Below are 7,284 nucleotides of genomic sequence, written 5' to 3' on the forward strand. Positions count from 1 at the left end.
TCAGTGCTCATTTAGCATCCAATACAGTTTATGAGCACTGAGTTTGGTTAATACTCCATTTCATCCACCTTTCTCCTGCCTACCCACCTACACCATCCTTTCTTGACAGTCTGTGTAATGACAGCCATCGCTCAGGATTGAATGCTCCCAGATTCTGGCCGTAAGGAGAAGTGATTAGATTTGTTTTTCTCTCTTTTCCTCCCAAAGATCTTCCAAGACACCATGCCTTTATCTATATGGATATACTAGGATTAAGTCTTTGAGCAGCCTGCACTGCAAGACTGAGGAGATGTTACATAAAGGAACTGCAGCTGTTTGAACTATGAACCATCTTGCCGTTAAACTACTGGGTTAATTCAGAGAGCCTCTGCGTTCTGATGATGGAGTTTTCCATTCCTCTTCCTTCATTTAAGTTATTTATGACATATTTTTAATTATTCAAAACACATTTCTTAGTCTTTTCAGTTCCCATGTGGAGCAGCTGGCTTCAGTTAGCTGAACATTATTGTTAAGCCCCTTTAAAATAGTTCAAAATTCTCGTAGAAAATGCCTTATACTCTTAATTAAGGGGAAGGATGTGGCTGTTACATAAAAAAATAAAAATCTGCTCCCTATACCATGTCACAGTCCTAAACCAGAATCTCCCAAACACATCCTGCTCGGGGCTACCAAGTTCAATGGAGCTGATATTAAAAATCAGACATTCTTAGACATCACTAATTTGTTTAGGAGACCACCTGGGAACCCCATCTTATCCTCTAAGCCAAGGCTAGGAAGATGCCAGAAAGACAATCTCCCTCTGGACCTCTTGCCACCACAAATACAAGTGATAGGGCAAAGAAGAGGCACTTGCCTAAAATCTAAATGGCAAATCTCAGTAAAATGTACAAATGTGTCTCTAACGGCATGAACTGCCACTGTGAATTTGCAAAATAAAGGGGAGAGGCAGTTTTGTGTGCCTGTGTGGTCTCGCAGCAGTAGAAACTCAACCATTCCAGCAAAAACTAGCTCCTGAGCTCTGAGTCCCGGAAAGCTTGTTATTTTGCTTTCTTTACAAAGCTGAAGAAAGGGTTTGCATTGCTCAGGGCTCCAGAAGCATCCTCACCAACAGAGGAAGTGTCAGCATGGCAGTTATTTGTTGAGAGGAGGAATATTTTTTAAGCACTTCTGCCTGTTGCAGTCCGAGCACAGGCGCAGATGGCTGTGCAGGAAGGCGCTTTCCCAGCTGAAACAAGCTCTGGAGACCCATTGATGTCTAACCCTCACCCAGCCTCACACGCTGATCCTTTGGCAAGTGCTGCAGGAACAAAGCCTCAGATGCTACCCCCTGTGGTTATCACACTCCTCCCCCTCACCCTGAGTTGCTGCTACAGCTCCATCCTGCAGTTAATCCTGGAGGTAGCTCCTGGTCTCACAGATGACCTGCAGGATAAGTGGTGCTGCCCAGGCCTCGTCACCTCCCACAGGGAAGCTGCACGGCCTATGGAAGCAGTCTGCAGGAGTGGTTCTCAACCTTTATTGATCTACAGATGCCTGTGTTTTCCCTTGGAAATGTAAACATCTGCATACCAAATTCAAGCCTCCAGACTTTAGTTACCTTATAGACTTCTTAAATGTTGTCCAAGGACTGTGAGGAGAAGGCCAGTGCTTGGGAGGGATCCTCGTGCAGAACCCAGCAGGACAGCTGTAACTTCCAACCTGTGTTCAGTTACCTTTCTGCTGTTGAGGTATGTTCAGTTCTTCTCACTCTTTATCGTTCTCAGTTCAGAGGTCCCTGAACTTTTAATTTCCTGTCTTCAGGAAACACGAGAGGTACCCACACTTTGTTTTCACAAACGGCAAATGATTGATCTGCAGCACTTGGCCCCGAGAGGGTTAATTAGCTTTACAAATGAAAAAGGATGCCAAAGGCCACAAATTATAACTGTGTCCATGTTTCAGAAACATACCCTACTTTAGTAGCAAAACTAGGCGTAGACTCTAGTTCTTTGGTGTCACGATTTCTTTTCTTGCAGTTTTTTTTCCATTCATTACACAGACACTACATGAAATCGAAATGTTTGTTGGACCAAGTTACTACATCTCTCTAGTACTTTGGTGTTCTACTATACAGAAACAAGAAACCATGCACACAAATTTAATCTGTTGTACCTGAAAGGACGATTGGACAGGTACCTATGTTGTAGTTAAGGAAGTGTACAGAGCAATTTCATTCTATGTTCTGAAACTGCACTAGTAAACTTGGGCAGCTTTCAGGTACATTACCTGCAAAATATCAGAAGAAAATCCTAAACATGATATATATCCTTTAGTTGATATAAAGATGATAAAATAATCAATAAAAATATAGAAGACAGACAGAATCTCATAATTATATTCTATATTAGGAAGAAAGTTGGATGATGTAGACACATCCATGAGGTAATGAAATATTACCTATTGCCAATGAGATTTAGGAAGATGTTTAGTTCTACCCATTAAATAAAACATCCTAGAAGTTGCATAGCTAGAAACTGACAATCAGTAATTTGAAAAGAATTATCTGGTAAGCAGATGGAAGCAATGGGCTTTCTTTTCCAAACAACTTTGAAGTTCTGAATGTGTTCCAGACCAGCCAATACTTTTACTTAAAAAGTATTTGCAAAGCAAGTGGGCTCATCCAGGTTGCTCTAAGGCAGTTAACCTAACACTGATGTGGCAAAATCACAGTGGCATTGACAGGGCTTGCACTCAGCTAAGGTAAGAAACATACTGCTGCTTGTTTTAATTTGAAGGAAAAGACCTCCTTAAAAGAACTGGATATCCTTGTAGGGCAGTCTCAGTTTGGTGGCTGAAGATAGCCATCTAGGCCTAATGTAGCAAGACTTTGACTGAACACTACACAGCTGGGTCACTGAAAGGGAAAAGAAAGGCAACAGATAAGAACTACAAGATGGAGCCAAACCTTATCGTGAGACACCTCAGCCAGCTCAATTTAATTCAGCTGTTTGGAAAGATGAATACAGACTTGATCATGGTCTGTAATTCATTACACAAGAAGAAAGACTTCTTATAGCAGAAGACTTTAATGTACTCAACAAAGGCATAGCAAGGCCGTATAGATTAAAATAAAAAAAATGTAGTAATATAGAGTGGCAGTTTCAATGGCAGTGATAACTAACAAAAAAACTGTAATAAGGGACATGGCTGATTAACCATAAGGCTTTAAATTATAAAAGTCTTAAGTCTTTCTTGAAGGTTTAACTGAATTATAGACCAGCAATACTATCATTAGTCATGGCTGAGATCCTGTTACTGTTTGTGGGTGACTTTTCTAAATGATTCCAGCCTACATGATGTTTCCTTTTAAAGCAATGATAATTTGTAAAATCCAACTAAGAACAGAAAATCAGCTTGGAAAAGGACAAGAAGAAAAAGTGCTGTTGCCTTCCAGTAAAGATACAAGATGCAACTTAATACAGAACTCCAGAGTCATTGTCAAGTCTTCTTGGGTACAAACAGATAGAAACAAATGGATTGGCAGCACAATGAAAGTGCAGGGTCAAAGAATTCATGGAGCTGAAGCAGGACCATGGGATCTTGTTAAGAGAATATTCCACTTTTGTGAGTGGGAGGTAAATAATTGAACTGTTGTTGGCTTGAGTGCACAAAGCTGCAGACTACAGAACCTCAGGCTTCATCTAAAGAAGGAAGAATTTTGTACAAGTTGATACATTTTGTGTCTCACAGGTAACTACTGCACTTTTTAAACCATCTGGAGCACTTCGATTTTGTTAAACCATGGGAATCCAAAGAGGAAGACCTAATCCAAACTCAAATAAGAGATAATGACGGTAAGGTATCTTCAATTATTTCCACATCAGCAACAGGACTGGGTAAACAGAGAAATTTTCATTGATAAGGAAAAAAAGGAGGCCCAGAATAAAGTGGCATTTCTGAAGCTCAATGGAAAAGTCCCTTAGAAAGAAATTAGTTTTTTCCTGGGCAACAGTAAAAGCCACAGGCTCAGCAGCAAACTGCACAAACACGAACAGTAACACTTTTGAAATGACTGGTAACAGGAATTGTACAGTCTCAAATACATATGGATGCCCATGCTAGGTATCAGATTTCAAGAAGGGAAAGGGTAGCAGACGTCAGAAAACAACACCTCAAACCAGGGACCAGGAAAAGCGATTTCAAGCACCTTTAACATATAAAATGAAAAATCATTGCAAAGAATTTTAACTTGTGAGCCATTCCCTGGGGAATTTAACCAGTCAGCAAGGTATTACTCTGACTTTTAAAGCTTTCCCAGCTTAATTCAAGACACTGCACCCAACTCAAGTAATTTTTCAGACTTCAAGATGATGCATTCAAGATGAGAGAACAACTTGAGTAAAGCTGGCAGTTTTGTCCTGTCCATGTGGAACATGGACATGCAGAGGAGAGCCACAAGTAGTAATAAACCTGTGCTGAGTCTGATAACTTCCAAGGGGAGGAAAACTATCAACAGAGCTGTCCATGGGGAAAAAAGAAAGAAGGCAGAGGAACATGAATTAAACTCTCCTGTAAGAAGAAACATAACAGATGGAAAAGGTTAAGGCCAGACAGCAACCAATATAAATTAGACAAATAAAAATAGAGAAAATTCTTAAGAAAAGCTTTGGGACTAAAAAAACTAGTGGTAAAAGGAAAGAAATATTTTGCTCTTTCATACCTTTCAATCACAAAATAAAGAAAGAAATCTTATTAATAGTACTGATCTATGCTAGATAAAAATTGTGAAAATGCTAGTGACATGGAACAAGAGAAACCAGTCAAGAAATACTTCCAATTCCATCTAAAGAAAGGAACAGAATGTAGCAGTCATATGAAAATAGCAACTTCTATCTAGTACCATAGTATCAAAGTAGATGAGACAACACCTACAAGGGATGTATATTTTGAAATCATTAAAGAAACAGGAGGCCTGAAAGAGTTTAGTAACTAGCTCTCTAGGCTAGTGAATCTGATCTTTAAATTAAACTTGGAATATTAGACAAATACCTTAAGACACACATGACAGTACTCCCAAAAGGCAAATAAAATTACTCAGTGACAAATTATTGGGAAAACTGTAGAGATGAAGAATTAGTGGATGAAAAAATAAAACCTATAACACAAAGGTTTTACAAAATAGATTCTGTAGTAAAAAAAAAAAAGAAAAAAAAAAAAAAACAAACCCAAACCCTAATTTCATTCTTAGATGACATCATTAAACATTTGGTTTAACAAAGGGGACTGCATAGGTGCAACATACTTAAATTTTTATAAGGCATTGACCTAGCACCATAAGTCAGAAAGATAAACTGTACATAATCAAATACTAAGAGGATTAAGAAATGCTCAGCCTACAGGTCTCAAAAAAGAAAGCTAATGAGAAGTTGCATTCAATGCTTTTCAAGTCAGCAAGATGCAATATTGCATTTCAACCTGGATCTGAAAGTAAAAATAACAACTGATACAGTTCAGGGGTGACAGAGCAATGAAAGCTGTGAGTAACCTGGTCCATCGGCCAGCCAGGTCCGTTCACACAGGCTGGACTTGGACACAGCCGCACGTGAAGCACCCAGGAAACAAGAACCCAGAGCATTCCTGTAGAGAAGGGAAAACACTATCATGGAAAGCCGAGACTTTGGATGATCAGACTTGACCAGACAAGCAGCCACTGTGAGCTCGTCTATGATGCTGTGAGAAGAGGAAAAACGCAGTCCTTTGCAGACTTAAGGCAAAGAGCCAGGGGGACCTCAACCATGGCACTGGGGCTTCAACACAATTCCAAAATGAATTTGTTCATTAAATAATGAAAAAGTTGACAAGATGTAGAAAGAAAAGACAAGAATAATTCATGGACTGGAAGAAATCCCTTACAGTGGAAGATTTACAGAGTTCTATCTGTTTACCTTGTCAAAAAAGTGGATTGAGAAGATACATTAGAGTGTTTAAATAAATGCAAGTCTTGGGGGAAAAAGTCCCATTCAGACTCTCTGAATCAGAGAGATGAATGTTTCCAGAACTAGGAACCAGAAGCCAAAGCAAGGAGAAATCTGGATAAATATTTAAGCAGTGAAAACATGAAGCCCTTGCAGCAGGCTACCAATGGATTTTGTGTCCCAGTGCCTCAAAATCAAGCCAATGCATTTTGTCAACACAGTTCAAATACTCATCAGTTCTTGGCTCAGTATAAATGGATTGAAATGTCACCTGTGAAATACAGGAGTCAAACCAGACAACTCCTTCTAGCCTAGCCTATGCAGCTACCAAGCACTCCACCTGTTTGCAGCCAACCCTGGTGACTAAATGCAGAGAAAAAGGTTTCTGCCACAGGCTCCCCAGGTGCAGAGCTCCTCGCTTTCCTTGTGCAAACCGCAAAGTGCCAAAGGCAGGGATGTGCCGCCCTCGCACTGCGCCTGCCCGCACGGCCGCTCCAGACTCAGGGCAGCCAGAGGCTCCTGCAGGGATCGGCTGCAGGGGGAAGGAACACACGTCACAGGGGCAGGGTGCTCGCAGCAGCACCTTCAAGGAGCCTTTTACACCAATTTATTTCTATACAGGGTGGTTAAAAAAAATAAAATAGAAGCCCCTATTGGTTGTTCATACAGAAGTCTGGGATTCTATAGGCTTTGGGTGGGTGACTGATTTTAAAACCCAACAACACATGCTTTTTCCCTTGCCTTCTCATTCTCTTCCAAGTCAGCCTCCATGATCCAAAGAAACTAATAAGTAACACACAAGACTAGCAGTCATGTGGACCAATTAAAAAAAAAAGAGGAAGGAGAATTGAAGACGAAGAGAAAGGGAAAAACAAACAAAGATTGAAAATAAAAATTCGCCAGGATAATGCGTTTTATAAACACAGAGATAGAAACAGTTACAGCAAGGACAGAGCGGGCCAGGGGTGGGGAATAGATATTTATATATATATATATATATAAATTCAAGGGGCCTTCAGTTTATTCTTGTTGGCTCCCCCTTCTCATTAGATTGGTCTCTCTGTGGGGATCTTCATCCCCTTCTCTCCACTGTCCACCTTTTGGGGATTCTCTCCCATGACCAGGGTCCAGAAGAGGCCACCACTGCCATGTTGAGTCCAGCCCGTCTTGGCAAGAGGGAGCCTGGGAGAGCACTCTGGCAAGAGATGAGCAGGAGAAGCTAGCCTTTCCCTGCTTCCTGCCAGCCCCTTGAAAAGACTGGCCTATTCCTCCTCCTCCTCCTCCTCTTTCCCTTTGGGACACTGGGGGCAGGACAGGTATGTGAGTGTCA

The sequence above is a fragment of the Serinus canaria genome, chromosome 1 (assembly GCF_022539315.1).
Source record: "Serinus canaria isolate serCan28SL12 chromosome 1, serCan2020, whole genome shotgun sequence".
Classification (NCBI taxonomy): domain Eukaryota; kingdom Metazoa; phylum Chordata; class Aves; order Passeriformes; family Fringillidae; genus Serinus; species Serinus canaria.